This window comes from Eurosta solidaginis, chromosome 4 (genome assembly GCF_040869045.1).
Source record: "Eurosta solidaginis isolate ZX-2024a chromosome 4, ASM4086904v1, whole genome shotgun sequence".
Taxonomy (NCBI): domain Eukaryota; kingdom Metazoa; phylum Arthropoda; class Insecta; order Diptera; family Tephritidae; genus Eurosta; species Eurosta solidaginis.
This window is the reverse complement of record NC_090322.1, coordinates 6249944-6276943: the sequence shown is the minus strand read 5'-3', so window position 1 is coordinate 6276943 and position 27000 is coordinate 6249944. Positions and strand designations below refer to the sequence as shown.

At 36.2% G+C, this 27000-nt stretch overlaps 1 protein-coding gene and 1 long non-coding RNA gene across 5 annotated transcripts in view; one reads left to right on the top strand and one right to left on the bottom strand.

The window, feature by feature from the left end:
• LOC137248896 (uncharacterized) overlaps nt 1-27000 on the top strand; it is a 339657-nt gene that overhangs the window by 248984 nt on the left and 63673 nt on the right. The window lies entirely within an intron of this gene.
• The window catches only part of LOC137248889 (synaptic vesicle glycoprotein 2B), a 100868-nt gene that overhangs the window by 23310 nt on the left and 50558 nt on the right, over nt 1-27000 (bottom strand). The window contains exon 1 of one of the 4 annotated variants that reach the window (XM_067779860.1): nt 10975-11455. The exons of 2 other annotated variants lie outside the window; for them this stretch is intronic. The gene's annotated coding sequence lies outside the window, so the exon portion shown is untranslated. One more of the 4 variants, XM_067779861.1, reaches the window with a different exon arrangement.

The following is a 27000-nucleotide window of genomic DNA, read 5'->3' as shown; positions in this document are numbered from 1 at the left end:
GGAAATATTGTTAGACTGGATGTGTGACAGCCCCAATTCATATTCTGGTCCACAGTTACTCCTAGGTATTGGAAGTTCTCAACAGTGTCAATCATGAAACAATTGCTGCTACAAGTAGCAAGCCGATCAAACGTACCGGGCAGGAACTTCTTGCACAAGTGCTCGTGAAGTGCAAAGCGTTCACAAATCGCGGAATGAAAAACAATATTTACATCTGCAGATTTTCTTGCATTCAAACTAAAAAATATAAGCTTGGTTTTATTGCTGACCACGAGTTTGTGTTTGGCAAACCAGGATCTTAAAAAATGTACATCGTGGTTTATGTTGGCTACCAGATCCAAAGTATTCGACGAGCCATAGGATATAGCAAGATCATCTGCAAATGCAGTCACCTTTCCCACGAAAGGCATATCGAAAATTGAATTAATATATATTAGAAATAAAATTGGACCCAGCACAGAACCCTGTGGAACGCCAATAGTTATTGGATTAGAATTGCTTAGAACACCGTTGATTCTAAGGTGTTGTTTCCTACCAGTAAGATAAGATAAAAACCACTCATGTATGAATCCTCGAATCCCGGCATAATATAATTTATTAAGTAGAATGGAATGATCCACTGTGTCAAATGCTTTGGTGATATCCACAAATAGACTCGCGCAATTCTTTTTTTTTTCCAATTCCCGATAGATGAAGGAACAGTATTCTAATAAAGCATCCTCGGTTGAACTGCCAGTTCTAAACCCAAACTGGGCAGGACTAAAAAATGACTTGCTTTCCAGAAATAGTAAAAGACGGCTTTTAACAGCCCTCTCAAAAACCTTAGAAATAGAAGGAAGTAGAGAAATCGGCTTGTAGTTATTTCTGTCTTTCCTATTACCCTTTTTAAACAAACGAATAATAATGGCGCATTTTAAAACTTCGGGTAAGGTTCCTGAATAAACGCTAGCATTAAATAGATTCTTCAAAACGTCCAATAGATTAAGGGCTACATTTTTAAGGAGCTTATTAGAAATACGGTCGTGACCACAAGAAACGGAGTTGCTTAGTTTTTTCATTATACTCAGGATCTCAGAGCCTGAGAAAGGTTCAAACAAAAAACTATTGCTCGAACTAATTGTGCCGCCACCAGACAAGACGCATTCGCATGAAGAAGAGTTAGATTGCCCAACGGATACGAAGAAATCGTTAAAAATACGAGAAACAGCAAAGGGGTTGTCAATAACATTACCGCATTCACTTAAAGAAATATTCCGCTCACCATCTTTACTATTCCTATTTATAATGCTATTAGCAACTTCCCATTCTTTTTTACAGTTTCCGCGGCAATTTAATTACTTATTTTGGAAATAAGTATCGCGTTGCAGTTTTATGTCCCTATTTACTTGCTTACAAAACTTTTTGTAACGGGAACGAAGCTCGCTATTGGTTGGATGCTTTCTACATTTAACACCTAGTCTGTTTTTGAGCTTTATTTTATTGATAAGGTCAGAACTTATCCATGGTTTAAGTTTGATTTTAAACTTACGCGGAACGTACATAGGTGTAACTGGAAAGATGTATGTAAGTCTGCAGTATCTTTAAAAATAAGGAGTACGCTTTTGAAACGTCTGCCTCCGAGTAAACATCAGTCCCATCCTCTTGACGCAACTTTTCAAGTATAATTGCCTCTCTTTTATTAGAAATGTTTTTTTTAGATACACTTCAGCTGGAATCGTCTAGAAGGTTAAGCGCTAATTAAAAAATAATAAAAAAAAAATTTAAGTTAAACGGTTGTATTGAAAACAATTCTTACATGAAGTAATAATAATACTAAAAGCTAGAAAATAATTAGGTAGGTCCTAGGTACTAGTCATCTCACTCCTCATCAATCTAGGGCGTTGATCAGAAAATTAAATAATAGCGTTGAGCGCGTGAAATTTCTAAAAATGTGAGGCGTAGCATAACCTGATTAAGGTTCAGTTGGTATTATATATGACTCTCAATAGAAATTTGACGCGTCCAGCGCTTTTATTTAATTGTTTGATCAACGCTCTGGATTGATGGATGAGGAGTGTGATGACTAGTCCCTAGGACCTACCTAATTATTTTAGTATTATTATTACTTCATGTAAGTATTGTTTTCAATAAAACCGTTTAACTTAAAAATTTTGTTTTAATTATTTTATTTTCAAGTTTTTAGTCTTTATTTAATTGCCTATTATTTCTCATACTATTTAGTTCATTTAGTGACTCATTATTACAAGGACTCTTTCCTGACAATTTGTTATAATCTAAGTCCTCAATACATAATCCTTACAAAGACTTTACTCGACTCTGCGCCACGTCCCTCCTCCAACTCCAAAATATTTTTATGCCACTTCTACTGGACTGTATGTAATATTTGTTCCAAATAAGAGCCAAATCGGACATCATAGGTCGCTTTCTATTCATGTATGTGTTATGTGTTCCAAATATGAACCAAATCAGACCACAAATACGATTTTTTGAAATATTTCGATCCATGCGCCACCTATCGGAGTTTTTTCTTATTATTGCATTCTTATCGGGTTCTGAACTATATTCCAAGTTTCAAGCTTATAGCTTATCGGGAAGTTACTTAAATTTCAATTACAAAATTCGTGCCGGCCAGCCAAGCTGTCAAGTCAAGCTAAATAAAACCGTTTAAAAAAAAAAGATAAGATACACTTTATCGGTTATATTGTAGGCCTTTCAATTCCTACTGATATTTTACTCATTCTGTACTAATCCATTATTGATTCTATTAGTTGTTTTAAATTATATATCTTAATCTAACTAAGAGTTAAAGAACCTTATCTTTTATATATAAGTCATATCTTAACATATTTTTTTAGAATATATAAGCTAAGCCCCTTATTCATAAACAATACAAACGGTTTATAAAGCTTTTTAAAATGACATTTCTATACAAATTTCTAATTATAGAGGCTATATAGAGCTGTATTATTTTATATGAATAAGGGTGTGAGCGTATATGCAAACTTAACGAAAAATATTAACAATGAATCTATTCGCATTGAGTTTTTTCAAGGAAATTATTAACAATGGGCCCACAACCAGATTTCAACTAAAAACACAAATAAATTTAAGTGATTCCTATTAAAAATTGTTGTCTCAAGCTTTAAATTCGTATTTTTCCTAAGCGAAATAATGTACTTTCAAATTAGTTTTATCTTGACAACTTTTTTTGTTAGATATGGATACATGCAAACTTAATGAAAAATTACAAAAACAAAAGTTTACAATCAACAACTTTTTATTTACTAGCCCAGATACGTTATACTTTTAAGCATGGTATAAGAATGAAGGTAGTTCCATTGTCAGATGTGGGGCGCCATATTAACCACCTGGCAATTAAACAGATTATGACATTTAGTGCTACCATCTCAACTAAAAGAAATCTTTGAATTTTTATATCTTTCGCGAAAATGAAATTGTATATTAACTTTGTCACGAATTTCAAAATAGTAAGTTCTTAAAGGAAAATATTTAGATCCACCAATAAGTATACCGAAATAATCAGGCTGAAGAGCTTAGTTGTTTTAGCTATGTCCGTCTGTCTGTTTGTATGCAAACTAGTCGCTCAATTTTTGAGATATCTTGATAAAATTTGGTGAGCGCGTATATTTAGGTGTCCGATTAGACATTTGTCGGAACCGGCCGGTTAGGACCATTATATCATATATCCCCCATAAAACCGATTTTTCAGAAAAGACGATTTTTGTTATATCTTCCTCAATTTATCAGATTGAAGCTTCAAAATTCATCATATGCTTTCGTATATTGCACCTAAAAAACCGATTGTTCAGATAAGAACTTTTTCGTAATTACTGCCCCATTTTAACAGCTAGAGGCTTCAAATTTCACCGACTGCTTGCGTATAGAGCATTAATAGTTGGTTGAAAAAATTATATAGATCGATGGTATATGTATATAGTATATATATATCGCATACAACTAATTGTTCAGATAAGAAACTTTTCGTAATTTCTTCCCCATTTTAACAGCTAGAAGCTTCAAATTTTGCAATTCACTTATATTTTTGGAATATTTTAAGCTTGGCAGGATTGTTTACCGCCTCAAAAAACTCTGTGAAATCGTCCTTGTGTTTTATTGGGAAAACAATTCCCTATAAGTCGCTGGTGGGTTTCATTTGTCTGCTGCATATTAGACTTGTCTAAACATATTCTATTTACACTTTGCATTGTGTTTCACTGAAATTGCCAATTATAAAAGCTTTATAAACCAATTTTGTTTCTTATGTATAAGAGGGCTTAAATGTAAAAAAATAAATTTTCAAATTGCACACAACCGAAGCGAAGACATATTTCGTCTTCACTAACAAAATTTGCAAAAAAGAAAGTGTCTGTCCGTGTATAATAGCTCCGTCACATAATCAGTTTTTCATATAGATAAGTTTAACACAAGCTTATACTAATTTCACACAGACGGCTTATTGAATAATAAAGGCAGTTTTCTACATTAAGACGCTTATTGAGCTCAATCTTCCCTACAAAATTCGAGTCTATAATTATTTCATTAGTAGCTAATCGAATGCCTAATGAAGTCAAAAGCACAATGCAACTCTGCTGGCCGCGTTCCGCTTCTTAGTTTTTGGTGTGTTCAGTGCTTAAAAATGTCATTTGTCAAAGTAAATGTCATTGTCTGCATGGCGGAACGATACAAGGTGGCCGCATCGAACAGCTGATTATAACCTTTTTATTTGATTTGATACATCAACTACGATTTTGACATTGGTCCATCGAATTTACAAGTACATGAAATTTTTTTTGTTTGTAGGTATGTCACCATGCTCCCACCTTGTATCGTTCCGCCATTATTGTCTGTCTCATCGTTCATACTAATCGAGCAATTACTTCTGTGTGAAAGCAAAAAATTTACGATTTCATTAGCAGGTGAAATGAGATCATTAAGTTTCTGTGTGAAAACAGTATTATGTATGATGTGTTGTTTGCACGTATTTTTATAGAGAACGACAGATCGAGCGACACTGGCGCCATCTGATATGTGTAAACGTGTGGCATCTCCAAGGCAAATAATAACAACCCTGATACAATCTTCAGCAACGCCATACATGCAACCCTGCTCCGAACTTGAGAAGAACAGTCAAATAGTTAGTTGGTTCCGAGAGATTAAACAAGCAAGCTGCAAAACTTAATAAATACATATATTTTCCATTAAACTAATATTCTCACATCATTCATTAACTCTGTTAAATAATTAATCAATTTTATTAAATGTATTATAATTAAACACGGTTTCTTTAATTCATTTCAAAATACGGTATTCCTGACATATGAAAAAGTAGCCAACTCCAAAATTTTGTTGCAATCCAAGCATAAGCAGAAGAGTTTGGCATTTGCTTTGGCTAAGGGTGCTGGCACACTTTGCATGTGAAATTATTTTTCTCACAACAAATGAATACGACACAAATGTTACGTTATCGATAAGGTTTCTCCCCGAAGGCTTTGGGGAGTGTTATCAATGTGATGGGCCTTTGCCGGATACAGATCTGGTACGCTCCGGTAACACAGCACCATTAAGGTGCTAGCCCGACCATCTCGGGAACGATTTATATGGCCACATTCAACCTTCAGGCCATCCCTCCCTCCCCACCCCCAAGTTGCATGAGGAGCTTGGGGTCGCCAGAGCCTCGTCTGTTAGTGAAACAGGATTCGCAGCGGATAGGTGAGGTTGACAATTGGGTTTGGAGAAGCTATATATTGCGCTGGCAACCTGAAGAGTTGCGCTACACAGCCCCTTGAATCTGGTATTTTAGTCGCCTCTTACGATAGGCATACCTACCGTGGGTATATTCTGACCCCCTAACCCGCTGGGGGTCCAATTGCCAAGTCTGAAGTTCGTTCATATTTACGAACGCAACATCTTGGTTGATTGTGGCGGTGTTACTGGAATCCATAAGCTTGTGTTAAGGGCATCTTTATGAAAATTTTCTTTTTGCCGCTGCCTTAAAGGTATTTTGCGAAACCGTCAAAATAGAATCACCAAATTCATCTGCTCGCTTCATATTTGTTATAATACGCTTTATTTATTATTTCTTCATTGTTTAGTTCTGTTTACTATAAAAGAAAACGTGTTTTCTCCTATCTTTTGCTGGTTTTCTTTTTACATTTCACACGAATTAGATTAAACTGGGCAAAATATGCGACTTTGTAAGTTATTTGTCACGCTGCACAGTGGTCGGTTCCACCAAATGTATTGTTAGTATCTCTTATTAGAACAGCCTTTTAAAAGGTATATTTGTTTTTGTTGTATTCGAATTTTACTATTTAAGAATAGCTTCCAAAGGAGGTTATGGTATTAGTCGGTTTTTGCAGTGTGAGCAAGTTAAAAATAAAGTGAGCCATTTAAAAATGCATAAAATATCATTGTATTGAAATAAATAAAAATGAATATTGAAATCAAAGGTATTTACTTCATTTTGAAATAATTTTAGTGTCTTTAACTTGTTGTTCTTTTTTTTATTATTTAAAATTTCAGCAGTGCCTTTATTGGTGTTTATTGGCACAACTATTTCAATTTCAGCCAAAGTTTTATTTGGGTTCCTCACCGATTCTGAAGTTAATACTATTTTCACACGGACGGCTTATTGAATAATAAAGACAATTTTCTACATTAAGACGCTTATTGAGCTCAATCTTCACTACAAAATTCGAATCTATTATTATTTCATTAGTAGCTAATCGAATTCCTAATGAAGTCAAAAGCACAATGCAACTCTGTTGGCAGCATTCCGCTTCCGTTTCCGCTTCTTCGTTTTTGGTGTGTTCAGTGCTTAAAAATGTCATTTGTCAAAGCAAATGTCATTGTCTGCATGGCGGAACGATACAAGGTGGCCGCATCGAACAGCTGATTATAACCTTTTTTATTTGATTTGATACATCAACTACCGGCGCAGTACGATTTTGACATTTGTCCATCGAATTTACAAGTACATGGAATTTTTTTTGTTTGTAGGTATGTCACCATGCTCCCACCTTGTATCGTTCCGCCATGATTGTCTGTCTCATCCTTCATACTAATCGAGCAGTTACTTCTGTGTGAAAGCAAAAAATTTACGATTTCATTAGCAGGTGAAATGAGATCATTAAGTTTCTGTGTGAAAACAGTATAAGACTTATGTCTTATTATTAGTCAAAGTTTTAAGATTCTCAGCTGCCACTTTCCGCCACCAACTATGTTTTGTGACAGTTTTCTGATAGCGTCACACTGACAAATTATTGTCGTATGTTAAATGTGATCACATGTAACATAAGACATTATTTTATCCAGTCGACGATATGCAAATGTAAACTTTTGTGTTTGTAGTTTCGTTATTGTTATGTATGCAAGATCTTTTAATAACTTTAATTTCTTTATTTAATCATATTACACATTGTATTTACGATAGAGAAATCTAACCTAAATAAATTTTTTATGTATTATGGATTTTTTTGTTTTTATAGGGAACTAGCAAACCCGTCAGACGTTGTTCTGCCCTAAATTTGGTATATCTCCATATATTTTAATAAGCTTTTTCCGTCTAACTCTGCCCCCCCCCCCCCCCCCCCCCCCCGCCCCCTCTCACTTTTTCTTAGCCCTTTTATTCACTCCTCCCTCCGTATTTTCGCTTAATCTATCTCTATTTTCGTCTCACTCTATCTCTTTCTCAGTCTCCTTCTCTCTTTTCTTTTCTCTAAAGTTTTTCCCATTCTTCTTCATCCTTTATTGCCAGGCAAATCGAATAGGACGTATGTAAATAGTTATGTGGGTATTATTAATTCATATCTTTATTTCGGCTTCGCATGCACATTTATCAGTTTTCCCAGGTTAATGCAACTAAATCGAATATCACAATGAAAATTACTTTAAAGCTCTCAGCAACAACTTTCATTACATACACAACTTTCATTACACATTCCATATTACACACATTCTAGGGGTATTCAGGTCCAGGTTTTGCCCATATCTTCAGAACCTAGTCACCCAGCGGTATAAAAATTACTCTGTACTAAAGCACTCATCAACAGCTTCAATTTGATACCCATAATGTAAAAACTCATCCTAGTGTTACCCTGATGCACGTTTTGGCCTATATCTCGGACCCTTCACAAATAGGTATGAAAACTACCCTGTACTAAAGCACTCATCAACAGCTTTCATTTGTTATACATATTGTATAAACACTTTCTAGGGGTACCCGGGTCCACGTTGTGGCCTCAATCTCGAGACCCTAGTCACCAATAGGTATGAAAACTACCCTGTACTAAAGCACTCATCAACAGCTTTCATTTGTTATCCATATTGTATAAACACTTTCTAGGGGTACCCGGGTCCACGTTTTGGCCTCAATCTCGAGACCCTAGTCACCAATAGGTCTGAAAACTACCCTGTACTAAAGCACTCATCAACAGCTTTCATTTGTTATCCATATTGTATAAACACTTTCTAGGGGTACCCGGTCCACGTTTTGACCTCAATCTCGAGACCCTAGTCACCAATAGGTATGAAAACTACCCTGTACTAAAGCACTCAACAACAGCTTTCATTTGTTATCCATATTCTATAAACACATTCTAGGGGTACCCGCGTCCACGTTTTCGTTTATATCTCGAGACCCTAGTTACGTGCGGGTACGAAAAATACCCCGTATCAAATTACTCATAAACAGCTTACATTCGATGCCCATATTGTACAAACATATCCCAGGATTACCCAGGTCCACGTTTTGATCTCAAGACCCTATCCAGAACGGGATAAAATTTAGCCTATGTCTGTCTCCTGGTTCTAAGCTACCCCCCACCAATTTTCAGCCAAATATGTTCATCCTTTACTTCCTCTTTATTCACTCTTTATCTATTAAAAAAAGCTCATCAAAATCCGTTGCGTATTTTTAAAGGTTTATGAATTCAAAGGGGCATAGGGACAGAAAAAGCGACTTTGTTTTATAATATGTAGTGATGTACATCCATACATACCTATAAACTTACGCCCGAAGTTAAATAACGCAGCGAATGCTATATATGTACGTATGTATGTGTCGCATCAAGCTTCACTCAAAAGCAATTAGCGCGGACAGTTCACAGCGAACAAACACACATACGCATTTTTTGATAAAAATGTTAATTTTGTTTAAACAATTTGGCTGATATAAGAAAGGAATCAAGTATTTTTTTTATGCAGATCGAAGGTAAATATTTCAAAGTTTTACTGTAAAGTAGAATTTTTTAAATCCATCCATCCGTTTATTAGTTATAGCTGTGTAAACAAAAATTTTATGATTTTTTACTACATTTTCGCAATTTGCCACGCCCCTATCATATATATCTTCACATTATATTAACTGTACCTGTACTATCTCACGTAGCTAAGCTTTCTAATGCAAAAAACCGTTATAAAATCGGAGCATTCTGTGTCAAGTTATGTGCATACATGGCATTTAGCGACTTCATTTTATAAGATTTATAGAAGATATAGATGTGGTATCTTCTTATTTTAGCTATTATCCCAACATTTTATCTTATAAAACATTTTTCTTAAATTTAAAAAGACCAACGATTTCTTTCTTTGATTTAATAATTTGGGAAAAATTTAAACAACGTGACATCACGACGGACAAGGCGACAGCTGTATCGATTATACCTTGTAAATCTCTTCAAAGCCTTTTTTCCCGGAAGTGGGATGTGAACCCGCACTCCTATGATGGTTGAAGTGTTACACACGCATTCAGCCACGTCATGCCTTAGTTGTTGTTAACCTTATCCCAATTGCCTGCTTTGCATATTTTCTTTATGCACTGGACAAACTTCGTATGTCATCATGTGGTAAAGTTATGCGCTGGTAAGGCGGTTTCAAAGAACTTGGTGTTGATGCTATTGTTCCATTTATAGAACTACAACGAATTAACCAATGCTGTCTATTTTGTATGAGTTTCAGCGGGTATTACCTTTATTGCTTTAAATGTATGAAAACATTTATTTGAAGCAATTTTTAATTTATAATTTATTTAATAATTTGGGAAAAATTTAAACAACGTGACATCAGGACAGACAAGGCGATAGCTGTTTCGATTATACCTTGTAAATCTCTTCAAAGCATTTTCTCCCGAGAGTGGGATATTTCTTTGTTTTTTGTATGCATGCGGTGAAAGTGGGTGGTTGCGGGTCGGTATGAAGGTATCACCAGCACCAATTGTATGGACAAAATAATTCTCACATTTTCGTAAAGCCGTGACCAAAGTTTCACGTTGATATCTCTACTGGAACTGTTTTCGGCCGCCAAATCCATATAAGACGACAAGTGTGCGCTGTGCTTAAAAATATTCTAATCGAAATTTCTACATAAAATCACGTTTGAGAAATTGTGCTTTTATGCTATGAATTACATACCCTTTTTGCAGTTGTAATTGCTTACTAAAACTATTTAAGTGCTTCAGCTGCCACTTTTAGTTAGTTTAAATAAAATATAGTTTGACTACTATTTTTTTATTTTCAAGTTTTGCCAATATCACCGTCGAGAATTTTCGAAAAAATAGCTAACGTTATGTTAACGTATTTTCGTACTTTTTAGTCCTACGTGTAGTTTTCGTAAAATCACAGTATAATTGCACTTTGTTGATATTTTTACTATTGTGGTATTTGCTTAACGAAAACATGAAGTTTTCTCACACTTTAACACAAAACACTAAACCAGCTGATACAACACTCACGCGCATTCGTGCTAAGTTATTTGCAAATCTTTTGATAAGAAACTTTTTTTAAAACAAAATTTATATATGTGATATATGTATTTTATATTATTAAATGTGGTACACGTTTTTGTTGGACGCGCTCCAGCACCGAACCTCTATGTGCGAAGGAGCTTAATTAAAAATCGTATGTATAATAATTGCAAATGCGAGTTTAAAGTTATGTAGATGTGATTGAGACGTACCGATTGAATGACAATGACCGATCGACCGCTGCTGTGGACGCTTTGATGTTGCGTTGTTACGCGTCGAATGCGCTATAGCATCATTGAGATCAACGCCAGTTGCTTAAATATTAACGGAGAAACAAGAGCGAAACGTTTTTGGAGGCGGCAATGATTGGCGGCAGACATCGGTGGACATCGGTGTATGGAATATCATTCGTTATGCGAACGTGTATATGCATAGATGTGTGGGTGCGTGTCGTTGGTAAAATATATGAAAATGAAACTTCAAGACGCGCACAGTAAACTTAAAGCACAGTTATTTTTAACGCGCATACAAAAAGATTTGTAGTGGTGATAAATGAAACGGATGCCGGAACGAACTGGAAATTTTTTAATTATAGATGTGATTCTGTTGCATATTTAAAAGAATGAAAATGACGAGGGAAGCAAATATGTTTGTTGTAGCATTTATTAATTAGTTGTAGACCAAATGGGTTATTGAGCCAGAACAAATTACAAACACGCAAGATTTAGCAACAAAACGTCAAATCGTTCCAAAGTTTGAGATGTAACTGAGCTTGTAAATGAAGTTGTTAAACTACGATTGCAATTTGCAGTGAGAGTCAACTAAATGCACATATAGTGCAAGTGCGACGGGATTAACGAATGTTCGTACAGTCAGTTATTATTAAATCTGGTTAAGAAAAAACAACAACAACCAGGCTATCAACTATAGCTTTAAGAGACCTTTTTCGAAATTTGAGAACGATCGATTGGAATGGAATGAAATTGGAGAAAACGCAAAATTGCGTTTCTTAGAGTTCAATTGCGCGGCAATAAATGTAGGATATATATTAGGAGTTAAACCTATAAATGTTTTTGTAAAACGGCGATAAAAAATTCAATAAAAATGGAACACCACATATAACTTTCATATGAGTTTTTCATTTTTCTGAACTATTTTTTTATTACCTTCTTAATGATATCGTTGTAAGTTTAACTTTTATTCACTCCTAATGTAGAGTATGCTATTTACTTTAAAGAACATTTGCGATCTATAGACTATTTCCAATCTCTCACTGAGAAATTATTTGAGAGGAAGTTAGCGAGATAGCAAATTTTTGCTTGTTGTTTAACTTTTCTAGTCAACTAAGCGAATTTTTATAAGTACTGCCGGATATGCATTTCGCATGAGCGGCTGGTATTTGGAGCAGCGTTAACTACAAAGCAAATTTGTACTTATGCGATTTGGTGACAAAGAAAGCAGGTGCAGAGGTGGTGAAATAACAAAGGCAATAGATAAAAAAAGAACTGGTTCATTGTGCGACCAAGCCAATGTTCGATATTATTTATAAGAAAGTAAAAAATTACAGCTTGTCACGTTCATTTGATGTATGATAGAAGGTAAAGAACTTTACATCCCACATTTCTTGGCTTTTAGCACGTGCAAATCTTTCACATGGAACGAGTTGAAGTCTGAAAACGGAAAATACATTGGTTACTTAGCTAGATTACAAAATCCACTGGGGCCAGTTGTTATCAACAAGTTTTAGAAAGTGGTTTGTGCAAATTTTGTCCCAGCACCGGGAATCCCTCCGAATCCATTTCAAACTCTTTGAAAAAAACTTATTAATCCTTACAGACGGCGAATGGGTATAAAGATCGTAAAACCTCCATTTGGTTTGGGGGGTTAGAATATACCTTGCCTGTCGTAAGAGATGCCAAAAATTCCCAATTGATTCGAGGGGTTGTGTAGCGCAGCCCTTTGAAAAGGATGCCAGCGCAATTTATAGCGTCTTAAACCGTAATTGTCAAACTCAGCTATCCGTGGCGTATCATTTTTTTATCAGCCGGGGTTCTGCCAACCCCAACTTCCTCATGGAACTAGGCCGGGATGGCCAAGAAGGTTCAAAGTGATTAAATTAAGTCATTCTCGAGATGTTCGGGTTTATAGCTTAATAGTGCTCGTTACCGGAACGTACCGGATCTATATCCGGTAAAGGACCATCAACCTTCAAGCCTTAAGACAAGATCAAGATACGCTGTAAATTACAAACTATTTGAATGTATAAGTTAAGTAAGGAACAACTAGTTACGGCTTTTTCAGTATCTAACAAGTGGGTTCTTGTAAAGAAATTCTGGGAGAAAAGGGAAATTAAAGAATCATTTTATAAACTCTCTGGCTGAAAATATGAAGTTTTTTTAGTTTTCTTTTCAAAACTTATAGCTTACAAACAAAAATCTTTAATGGTAAGGCTTACTAATTAAGAAAAAAAAAAAACACAGGGTGATATGCATATACAAAATTTGAAATTAACTCAGCTAGAAAAAAGGTGAAACAATTACTTTGTGCGTTGAAGTTCTTTGATAATATTTAGATTATAAGTACTTAATAAGAGCAATTGAAAACCTATAGAACTGGATTCAAGGGGTATCTAGATTATAAGTACTTAATAAGAGCAATTGAAAACCTATAGAACTGGTTTCAAGGGGTTGTGTAGCGCAACCCTCAAGGGGTTGCAAGCGCAATATATAGTAGCTTCTCCAAGCAAATTGTCAACCTCACCTACCCGTGGCGAATCGTGTTTCTTTAACATCCGAGGCTATGGAGACCTCACAAGTTCCTCATGGAATTAGGGGGTGGGGCGGGATGGCCTAGAAGTTTCAATGTGGCCATATAAATCGTTCTAGGGGATTGTCTTTATCGTTAATACAACAACAACAACAACGACTGTAGAACTAAAAATACTGCGCGACATGTTCTCATATATTGTATGCAAATCATTGAGGAGAAAAAGTTGAAGCGCACATAGTACAAGAAGAGTTGAGTGAAATGTGAAAATTAATCCATATATAAATTATAAATTCATATCTAAACAAGTTATTGAAAAGTGGAATTCATAGAAAATTGAAACAATAAATGCTAATATTCAGTATTTTATTCATGTAAACAATTGCGCATTCAGGTAGCTTACGACTTGAAAAAAAATGGTAGAGTAAGTGAAGATTTGTAGCGTGTGCCGATGAATGGGAATAATTAATAACAAGTAAATAAATAATGAATGAAATAATAGCTCGTTTTCTTTTTGAAAATATTAAAAATGTATAAAAATAAATTAATAATTAGATAATAATAAATTTAAATTAAATAAGTAAGGACGAGACTGTCTTCGGCTGTGCCGAAGACTTCATACCTTTCATTAATGGGGCTGAACAATAATCTTATCCCGTTCGTAATCTCCAAATAATCGGACGTATAAGATAAGAAATATATAGTGAACAGATGTACATACCTAAAAGATTTTTAAGATAAATATGAAATAAAAAAATGGCAAAAAACCACCTTATCTGAACGATCGGTTGTATGGGATATATATTGTCACGGATATTAGCATCACTAAGTTATCCCATCACTAAGGCGATGCTAAGGCCATGCCAAGCAGTATTTACGTTAATAATCAAATCAAGTATACACATATATAAGGCAGCCCAGAGAGATGTCACACACAGATGCATTTACTTATACGCCTATGTACGCGCGAGAGACTGTAAACTACAAACATCCACATCAATAATTCAATCTTTATGTATCTACATAAACGAATAAATAATTGCGTCTACACATATGTACCATGTACGAATACGAGCAGCGGAGAGTCAATGCGCAAACACATGCATATATCTGAGAAGTTTGAGAGCTACTGAACTAGTAGATTCTGGAAGCGCCTAAAAGATGTATAAAATTGTGCAATTTTAGTTATAGCTGAGAAGTTTGAGAGCTCATGGACAATGCTAGTACATTCTGGAAAAATGCGAACGAGGAAACCAAAAAGGGTATAAAAGGCAACAGATGTAGAGGCGCTGTAATTCAGTTTGAGTTGAGCAATCAATCAGTTATTGATTAAGCACGTGATCTGGAGGCCAATAGTAGAGTTCAATTTGAGTTATCAATCAGTTTGGTTATTAAGCCAGCGAGTAGCAAAGTATAAGTGTCATTGTGAAGTACTTTAATAAAGGCCATTTTTCCATTATTCAATATTGGAGTTATTTATTCAACAGTTTAGTGATTCAAACTTAGCAGAGGATTGCAAATAAGAGGATTTGCAAGTAATTCGTTACAATTGGTGTCAGAAGAGGAATTGTTGAATAAATTCCAGAGGACAACAAGGACATGGCAAAGTTCAGTGAATTGAAGATCCAGCAACTGAAGAGGGAGTTGGAGAGCCGTGGATTGAATACAAGCGGCGTTAAACTTGAACTTCAGGCACGGCTACGAGAGGCAATGGAAGTAGAAGGAATTGACGTGGAAGAGTATGACTTTCATCTTGATGGCGAGGAAACAACAAAAATGGAAGAGACAGTTACGCAGACAGTTACGAGCACAGACTTGAACATGATATTGGCTGCAATATCTGCACAAACATCGACAGTAGCATCAATGTCGTCACAAATGTCATCACAACTGGAAGAGCAGAAGACATATATGGCATCACAACTAGAATCACAGGAGACACGTATAACATCCAAGATGGAAACTCAACTGGAAGAACAGAAGACACATATTGCAGAAATGTCGTCAGAAATAACATCAAAGATTGAAGCACAAGAAACGCGTATTTCAGAAATGTCGGCACAAATTTCAGCACAGATATCATCTCAGATCTCCACACAACTAGAAGAGCAGGAAGTCCGTATATCATCGAAACTGGAAGCGCATATGGAAGAAAAACTTATCCAGTTTCATGAAGGCTTCAGTGGTCGACAGGATAAAATCGAGGCCGAGGTGGATGCTTTGAGAGGACGTATCGAGCAGTTACAACTAAATCGTCCAGCAGTTTCAGCGAGTAATCCAAAGGTAAAAACACTATCCTTTGACGGTTCTGTTCCTTTCCAGGTGTTCAAGCTACAGTTTGAGAAGACCGCAGCAGTGAACAACTGGAATGCGGAAGATAAAGTTGCTGCACTGCTCGTGGCATTGAAGGGGCCAGCAGCGGAAATCCTACAGACGATTCCCGAAGGAGAGCGGGATGGCTGCTGTAGAACGACGTTATGGAAGCGAGCATAGAAAACAGATATTCCAAATTGAGTTGCAAAACCGCTACCAAAAAGCAAATGAGACATTGCAGGAGTTTGCTTCAGATATTGAGAGATTGGCTCATCTTGCAAATGCGGACGCACCCGTGGAATACACTGAAAGGGTAAAAATCCAGAGCTTCATAAATGGCATACGAGATGTGGAAACGAAGCGGGCTACATATGCGAATCCAAAACTAACGTTTGCTGAAACGGTATGGCATGCACTGACTCAGGAAACAGCCTCACTTTTGAGTAAGCCAGCGTACAAAGCTCATCGAGTGGAAGTGGAAAAGCCAGACTGGGTAGACGCAATTTTGGAAGCATTGAAGGGTATGCAGCAGAAGAATAATGATGCAGTCAAATGCTTTAAGTGTGTAAAGCCAGGGCATATTGCGCGTTATTGGAACACCAACCCTAACAGTTCCAACAATGTGGGTGGTCGTAAACGCAGAGCAGAAGGAGATGAGCAAATATCCAAGACAAATCAATCGTTAAACTAAAGCGAGTCAACAGCAAGGGGCGACAACTGACTCCCTCAATTGAATGCCCCATAATCTCTATCTCACAAATTGGAAGAAGGTCGAGCAATCTTACTGTCGGAGGACATGTGGATGGAAAGAAACGTTTACTGACTGTAGATACGGGTGCATCTCATTCCATCATTCGAGCGGATTTAGTCAACAAGAAGAAAAGACCATTACATGGAGCAATATTGCGTACAGCCACTGGAGAAGACACCCAGGTAATTGGAGAAGTAGAATGTGAAGTAGCAATTAGGAACGTCACGGTACTACACAATTTTATAGTGGCAGGTATTGTCGATGAAATCATAATTGGAGTGGACTTCTTAATCAACCAAGGCATCAAAATCGATATGCAAAGTAAGACGATGCGATAATTTCGGCTACGAGAGAAGCTACAGCAGTAAACGAGTGCTGGTGGAAGAGAGTCAGCAAATACCACCAAAATCAGAAGCAGTCATCTGGGCAAAGATTGATGGATATTGTGGGACAAACAAATTGTGGGTTGTCGAAGCAGCAAATAAATCAGCACTGAACATACTTGTAGGAAAACCCCTGGCTATGACAAAACAAGATGGACGTATTCCGGTAAGAGTACTCAATGAGTTCAAGTCACCATTCAATTTGACCAAAGGAGCTATTTTGGGAAGATGCCAAGAGGCCGAAGTAGTTATTAACTGTGAACAGCTCCAGGAACACGTTTCATCTGGAAATACTGATCTTTCAAATGATATCACGGCATGGACGCATGGGCTAGAGGAAGCCTATCAGAGTAAGGCAAAACAACTGCTCATAAAATACGCGAACATATTTGACCAGGATGGTTCCAAACCAGGCCGCACCAATGTTGTGAAACATCAAATTGACACTGGAGATGCGAGGCCGATCCGTCAAGCTCCACGTAGTGTTCCACTGGCGAAGCGGGAAGTTGTGAGTCAAATCATACAAGAAATGAGTGACAGCGGCGTCATCGAACCATCAGCTAGTCCATGGAGATCACCGGTAGTACTTGTAAAGAAGAAGGATGGAAAAATGAGGTTTTGCGTGGACTACCGGAAGTTGAATGACGTTACGAAAAAGGATAGCTACCCGTTACCAAGAATTGACGACACTCTGGACTCGCTATCTGGTACGAAATGGTTTTCCACACTGGACTTGAAAAGCGGCTACTGGCAAGTTGCGGTGAAGGAGGAAGATAAAGAGAAAACAGCCTTCAGTGTCGGTGGTGATCTTTGGCAATTTACAGTGATGCCTTTTGGACTTTGTAATGCACCAGCTACTTTTGAGAGACTCATGGACCAGGTACTGAAAGGACTACATTGGAAAACATGCTTGGTGTACCTGGACGACATCATGGTATTGGGCAAGAGTTTTGATGAACATCTTAAGAACTTGGGGGAAGTTTTCCAGAGAATAGCTGGCGCTGGTCTGAAGTTAAGTCCCAAAAAGTGTACGCTGTTTAAAAAGGAAGTAAATTATTTGGGCCACAAGGTAACGACAGAAGGTGTCTGTACAGCGAATGAAAAGATAGAGGCAGTAAAGGATTGGCCAAGACCACAGAATCTGCATGAATTGAGAAGTTTCCTTGGGCTGTGCACATATTACCGCCGATTTGTACCAAATTTTGCCAGCGTAGCCCATAGTCTCCATGAGCTAACAAGAAAAAATAAAGCTTTTGAATGGAAGAAGGAGCAAGAAGTAGCTTTCCAAACATTGAAAGAGCGGTTGTGCACTGCCCCAATGTTGGCATACCCGATTCCAGGAGCAACTTTTATTCTAGATACAGATGCGAGCGGATATGCTATAGGAGGCGTTTTATCACAACTGGTCGATGGACAAGAGAAGGTAGTTGCATATTACAGCCGTTCAATTGGAAAACCAGAGAGGAACTATTGCGTTACACGGAGAGAGCTGTTGGCATTGGTGGAGTGCATTAAACATTTTCACAAATACCTCTACGGCCAGCGATTCCGTGTCAGGACAGATCACGCAGCGTTGAAATGGCTTCTGCAGTTCCGTAATCCGGAAGGACAATTGGCACGGTGGATCGAGCGACTAGAAAGCTATGACTTGTCCATTGAGCATCGAAAAGGTAGTACCCATGGAAATGCTGATGCAATGTCACGAAGACCATGTAGTTTGGAATGCAAGCACTGTTCAAAAGCCGAGGCTAAAGAAGACATTATAGATGTCCGGCTAATGAATATAACATGTACAGATGAATGGGACAAGGAACAGCTAAGAAAGTGCCAGCTAGAAGATGCAGATCTGTCACGTGTTATGCAAGGGCTCGAACGAAATGAAAGACCAAACAGAGAAGAGATGTCAGCAGAGAGTCCCATTGCGAAGTCATATTGGGCACAGTGGAACAGTTTAGAATTGATATCCGGTTGCCTTCATCGAGTATGGGAGAGTGTGGATGGTAAATACAAGAATAAACTGATAGTTGTTCCCAGAAAGAGGATTCCTGACGTGCTCAGCGAGCTGCATAATGGTCCAAGCGGAGGTCATCTTGGAATCACGAAGACGCTCGAGAAGATTAAACAGAGATTCTATTGGGTTGGTTGCCGTCAGTCGGTCACTGAGTGGATTGCGAACTGCGAGGTTTGCAGCAGAGCGAAAGGGCCCAGAACACGAAGTCATGGCCAGATGAAGCAATATAACTCAGGTGCGCTATTTGAAAGGATCGCCATGGATGTCGCAGGTCCATTTCCTACTAGCAACCGCGGAAACAAATACGTACTGGTGGTTATGGGTTATTTCAGTAAATGGCCAGAGGTATACCCAATCCCAAACCAAGAAGCAGAAACAGTAGCAGAAGTGGTTAAAAACGAATGGGTTGCAAGGTATGGTGTACCAATGGAGTTACATTCTGACCAAGGCAGGAATTTCGAATCAGCTGTGTTCCAGGAAATGTGTAAGTCATTGGGCATTCGAAAAACACGGACAACTGCATTGCATCCTCAATCCGATGGTATGGTAGAACGATTCAATAGAACATTGGAGGAGCACTTAAGGAAAGTAGTAGACAAGTACCATAAAGAATGGGATACACGCATACCATTATTCTTGATGGCTTACCGATCAGCAGTGCATGAGACAACGGGCCAAACCCCTGCAAAAGTAATTTTTGGCAATGACCTTAGACTGCCAGCTGATTTGAAGTTTGGGATAGATGCCAATGCGGAGAGAAATGTCAGGAAATCCACTAGTGATTTGGAAGAAGAGCTAAGAGAAATACATGATCTGATAAGGCAATGAACAAAGATTATGAGTGACAAGATGAAAGCCAGATATGATAAAGCAATTAATTCAGAAGGTTTTCAGGAAGGAGATTTGGTGCTGTTATACAACCCACAACGTAAAAAAGGTTTGTCCCCGAAATTGCAGTGTAATTGGGAAGGCCCATACAAAGTTGTAAAACGGATCAACGATGTAGTGTACCGCATACAAACCATCGGTAAACCACGAACCAAAATGAAAGTGGTCCATTTGGAAAGGCTGGCAACGTTTAGATCGAGAGATTTGTCTGATCTGGACGATCAGACTTAGGTGGAGGGCAGTGTCACAGATATTAGCATCACTAAGGCGATTCTAAGGCCATGCCAAGCAGTATTTACGTTAATAATCAAATCAAGTATACACATACATATATAAGCCAGCCCAGAGAGATGTCACACACAGATGCATTTACTTATACGGCTATGTGCGCGCGAGAGACTGTAAACTACAAACATTCACATCAATAATTCAATCTTTATGTATCTACATAAACGAAGAAATAATTGCGTCTACACATATGTACCATGTACGAATAGGAGCAGCGGAGAGTCAATGCGCAAACACATGCATATATCTGAGAAGTTTGAGAGCTACTGAACTAGTAGATTCTGGAAGCGCCTAAAAGATGTATAAAATTGTGCAATTTTAGTTATAGCTGAGAAGTTTGAGAGCTCATGGACAATGCTAGTACATTCTGGAAAAATGCGAACGAGGAAAAGGCAACAGATGTAGAGGCGCTGTAATTCAGTTTGAGTTGAGCAATCAATCAGTTATTGATTAAACACGCGATCTGGCGGCCAATAGTAGAGTTCAATTTGAGTTATCAATCAGTTTGGTTATTAAGCCAGCGAGTAGCAAAGTATGTCATTGTGAAGTACTTTAATAAAGGCCATTTTTCCATTATTCAATATTGGAGTTATATATTCAACAGTTTAGTGATTCGAACTTAGCAGAGGATTGCAAATAAGAGGATTTGCAAGTAATTCGTTACAATATTATATATAGCTCCGATCGAAATGATTTTTAAAGGAAATCTTCTATGATATATTAGAATAAATAGCACCATGTTTCACGTTTTTATATTGGAAACTAGGGGAGAAATGGCCAAAAATCTTTCTATCTGAACGATCGGTTGTACGGGATAGGTATATACTATATACATATAGCTCCGATCAAAGTGATTTTTTCAGGAAATCTTTTATGATATATTAGAATAAATATCACCAAGTTTAAGGTTTTTATATTAGAAATTAAGGGAGAAATGGCTAGAAATCTTTCTATCTGAACGATCGGTTGTATGGGATATATATTATATATAGCTCCGATCGAAATGATTTTTCCATGGTCTCTTCTATGATATATTAGAATAAATAGCACCAAGTTTAACGTTTTTATATTGGAAATTAATGGAGAAATTGCCAAAAGTCTTTATATCTGAACGATCGGTTGTATGGGATATATACTATATACAGCTCCGATCAAAGTGATTTTTTCAGAAAATCTTCTACGATATATTAAAATATATATCACAGAGTTTCACGTTTATACTTTCTAAATTAAGGGAGTAATGGCCAAAAATCTTTCTATCTGAACGATCGGTTGTATGGGATATAATTATATATAGCTCCGATCAAAGTGATTTTTTCAGGATATCTTCTATGATATATTAGAATATATATCACGTTTATACTTTTTAAATTGCGGTAGGAATGACCAAAATCGTCTTATCTGAACGATCAAAAATACACCCTTGTGCCAAATTTCATTGAGATATCTCAAAATTTGAGGGACTAGTTTGCTTTCACACAGACAGACGGATGGACGGACAGACGGACACGGCTATATTAACTCAGTTCTTCGCCCTGATCAATTCGGTATACTTAATGCTGAGTCTATCTTCTATATTTCTCAACGTTACAAACATCGGACCAAAGTTAATATACCATTTCATGTTCATGAAAGGTATAAATATGGAAATGAATAACCAAAGGCTGCAGAAGGTGTTCAATGTTAGCAAAATATATGAAAACCGATATCGCTTCTCGCCTAGCATGCTCGCAGCCTAAATTGCAAGACAGGTGAAAACTGAAAATCAGACCAAAGTTTTTTTATAGCACAAGATTAGTACATTTTACTCAAAAACAGGCATGACTGTCGGGTTTTAGCTGGTATGATAATAATAAAGACACGAAAAGTGTGTATGGATTGGCAAATTTAAATCAACTATTTAAATATTGCGGGAAATATACATAAGAAAATACATTAAACTATTTTATGAGCTCGAGGCCTTATCCAAATAAAAAAACGCAGTATAAATATTTTATATTTATATTTTTATTTTATATTCGATATTTCGACTTCAGTCTGAAGTCATCATCAGGAACAATTGTGTATGTTATACAGAAAACAGATTGGATAAGGCCTCGAGCTCATAAAATAGTTTAATAAATTTTAAAGATTAAAGGCCAATAATAATTTTTTAAAAACATAAGAAAATACAATACGGACATTACTTCCATACGTCTTTGGAACTCGCTCCCTTCTAGACTTAGGCTTATAAGCAATGCTCTGCTCTTCAATAAAGAATTAACAAGTTTCTATAATAACCTAGACAATTAAAATACTGATTTCTTCTAAGCAAATGTACTCTATCATTCGCTTATTTTATTTATTTACTATTTATTAAATATATTATTTATTGTAACCTTTTCTTAGCCATAGTCATTAGCTTTAAGTTTCAAGTTTAAATTGTTCTTATTTTATGCCTTTTACCGACTAGCACTGTAAAATAATTTTTGCCAAATTGTTGTGCTGGGATGAATTGCCTAATAAATACAAATACAAATACAAATACAGTTGTGAGTTGAATGACAAAAAATTTTATTTATAAAACTCTCTATTCGAACAATGGCATTTAGTCGATTGTACGCTATGTTGAAATCGAGTACTAGCTTATCGATTTTCAATCATTTAAAAAGTTGATACTAGAATAATCGACTAGTCGAATAGTCGACTGTGAACAAGCGCACTAATTTCCATGTACATAAATTATTACCTAACCATATTACCGATTTTTCAATTCTATTTGAAACGAAAAAGACAAAATTATTATGCTGTTAATTTGTTGTTAATGATTGATGTAGTATATTAACTTTGGTATCTTAACGGTTGGTTGTACAGTAGCCCGTTTCTGTAACCTTTCGTTATAATAACGAACGATTTGCTATCGCAAGGCTCGTATCGCTTTCGACATGAAAAGTGTTTCTGTAACACACTCAATTCACCTTGCGATATAGTAGTGGTGAGTTTTTATCATAACGAAGGAACAATCGAAATGGAACCTAGGATCTGTCCTCAATAGCGAAAAAGGTATAATAACAAAAATTAAGTCATACAAATTTTTATTTTGTGATCGTGCTACCTTAAATTTGTATTCTAACATTCGAAGACTCAGTCCACCGAGGAGCTATAAGTAAGTAAATATGTACATATATGCATAGAAAGAATTAATTCGGGCCCAGTTACTTTACAAACTAACACTAAGGGGTACTATCATCTCTAAGCCGATGCTGAGCAGTGACTTGTATGCACATAACCAAATTAATCATTATGTCTACACATATGTCCATACAACCAGCGGAGAGCAACGCTCAAACACATGCATATATCTGAGATACTCCCATAGGTAGGCAATAATTTGTGCAAGTATCACTCACATATACACGCGCATATGAGAAGCTATACACGTGCATCTGTAGTTATAATTTTATAGATAGTAACTAAGTAAATTCTGGAAACGCCTAGAAGTATGGAAAGAGGAAATCTAAGAGTATAAAAGAGCGCAATGTGAGCAATCAGCAATGAGTTTGATTTAAGCACGCGATGTAGTAATATTGAGAAGTACTCGAATAAAGGCCATTTTGCATTATTGAATAGTGGAGTTATTTATTCAACATTTTAGTGATTCGAACGTTAGTAGAATAGTAAATTCGTTACAGTATGTATGCAAACAATGAATAGTTTATTGGTATTAAATATTGCGTATATTGATTAGAATGATTTAATTAATAAAGAAAATGTATTTCAATTATAAAATGAATATAAAAAAGAACGAACGAAGGTGGATGTTAAACTTGCGGCTGTCTGTGTCAACTTTTCTTCAGCTAATGTCTCTCTTCCCACGAGTTACTACTGACAGTTGTCTTGGTGATGCTAGCTTGAACCGGTGTTCAGGGTAGCCATCTCACATGTATACTATCACGACCTTCGGAGCTAGTGATATGAGAATCGCAAGAGATATCGAAAATACATACTCACCGCCGATAACCATGAATCAGAGTTGCATTTTGCGATATAATTCGTATCGCACGGATACAGAAACGGGCTACAGGTATAAAGGAATCGAGATAGATATAGACTTTCATATATCAAAATCATCAGTATCGAAAAAAAATTTGATTAAGCCATGTCCGTCCGTCTGTACGTCCGTTAACACAATAACTTGAGCAAATATTGAGATATCTTCACCAAATTCGGTTTTTGCGCTTATCTGGACGCAGACTGAATTGGTATTGAAAATGAGCAAAATCGGACGATGACCACGCCCACTCTTTTGGTATCGAAAATTTAGAAAAATGAGACAGTTCAAAAATAAATACCGTTAAGCTAATGAAATTTGGTAGGTGGATAGGTTTTATAATGCAAAACATAAATTTCAAATAAAATAAAAAAAAAACAATTTTTAAGTTAAACGGTTTTATTGAAAACAATACTTGCATGAAGTAATAATAATACTAAAAGCTAGAAAATAATTAGGTAGGCCCTAGGTACTAGTCATCACACTCCTCATCAATCTAGGGCGTTGATCAGACAATTAAATAAAAGCGTTGGGCGTGTGAAATTTCTAAAAATGTGAGGCGTAAACCTGATTAAGGTTCAGTTGGTCTTACTTATGACTACCAAGGAAATTCATTCGATTGGTTAAAGACTATGGCCACTTTTAATAAAAAAAAAAAGTTTAAAAGGGTCGTAGACTAGAATAATAAGCTATAGCGGGAGTCATTGGTGCCTTATGTCGTATCGCTGTAGTCGTATCCCTAACGTAATCAGCTGTTTATCGTTACGACGGAAGCCAAAAACCAATTGGGTGGCTACGATATGGTTACGACCTTAGCGGCACCAATAATCGATTGCATTGATTCCCATAAGGTTGGTCGAATCAGCTGTTATAAGGTTACCGATAAAGCGCCAATGTCTGCAGCTTATATCTTGGCGAAAAATAGTTTTGTATCAACAAGTTTTATTGTAAGAGGAAATTGGGAGACATTTTTTTTTTCATGGGCGGTGCCACGTGTTATGTAGCAAAGTAATTTATCTGAAATGAACTGTACAATTGAAGCTCACGCTGAGTATATAATGTTCGGTTACACCCGAACTTAGACACCCGTACTTATTCATGTTGTTTTGCTTTTTATGACTATTGTTTTGCTGTTTTGTATAACTATTTATATTTCCATATGTATTTCAATTTGCTTTAGTAAAGCATGTTTATTGAATTCGTTTCTATTTGCCATCACAGATACTCGATTGCTCTTTAACTTCTATATAATTATCGCTTGTCAAAATTGCTATACAAATATCGCTGCTTTGAAAGGTTGCTATCAAATTTTGACAGTATTTGTACAGTTGACATTATTGTATTGTTCAAGATAATTGTGTTTGACTAATATTGTTGTTAAAGAATTGAAAAGTTTATTGCTTTTTATATAGTTGAAAAATATTTTACTTAACTTGTACGTGGCGAATTATATACAAGAACAAATGGGCCTGTATGCCACAAAATAGAGGCGCGGTTTGCTCTGTTATTAATTTTAATTGTACTATTAATATTTTTTAATATTTTCAATATTTAAAATGCACGGAAAACACGTTCTTTATATTGGTTTTGTCAAGTTACCACGTGCGGCATCTCCGTACGCTCAGTTACCAATTGTGTAACAAGTTTTTTTTTTTTCAAAAACGCATTCATACCAAATGTTTAATATACTTTATTTTTCATTTCCTTTCTTCGGTATATATGTATATATACTAGACTGGGTCGATTTATTAACCGATATCGCGCCATCGATTTTTCGATAGGAGTTGGGCTCAGTAAAAAAAGTTCCACTACGCATACCTAAAAAAATAATTTTCGAGCCTGCGAAATTTCATTTTTATGACTTTTTTCGACTTTGATTTTTAAGGTGTTTTACATGACCTACTAAAAAAATTTTCATTTGATTGTAAAATTTTCATATATATCCTGTCCGACCCAAAAATGTCCACCAACAACGTTGTCGATATCGCCAAAGTTTTTAGCGGACATTTTTGGGTCGAAAAGGGAATACATATGAATATTTTTTTAGCAGGTCATGAAAAAAAACCTTAAAAATCAAAGTCGAAAAAAAGTAAAAAGAAAGAAATTTCGCAGGCTCGAAAATTATTTTTTTGGGACTTTTTTCCTGAGCCCAAATCCTATCGAAATATCGATGGCGCGATATCGGTTAACTTTCGTCCATACACATCGACCCACCCTAATATATATGTACGTATAAAGTATTTTTATATGTTTTTTTGGATTTCCGTGATTTGCACAACACTCATCAGTTGTTGTAAAAATAACAACAGGTGTACTGCACTACTTGGCTGCTTTTATATTTGTAAAGGTTTTTTTTTCAACTTAATTTGTAAACAAATTCTTTTTTATGAACATTAAAATTTTTTTGCTCACTTTGAGGGTTGTCAATTGCAAATATGAGTAGTTTTATTACCCTTGAATTTTTTTCCCCTTGCTGGGACTTAAAATGTTAATTTGGTGACGTGCTGTAGTGTCAATGGAACTAGCGTCAATTTTAATAATTCGCTTTTGAAAGAGAGTTAATGTCAATGACACTAATTCAATTAATGTTAAAAAAATTTTAAATAATATTGTAATAGACAACAAATATTTGCTATTAAAATTTGTGCGACTTATCTTCTAAAGATCGGTGGTGGTGTCCATAAGAAGTTTTAACATTAATTCAAACATTAACATTACGAAATTGCCTGATGACGATTACGTGGCGGTTTTCGAAATGGTACCATCGCAATATGCCAGTAAATGTTTCTTTCTTTCTTTTCAGTGTCT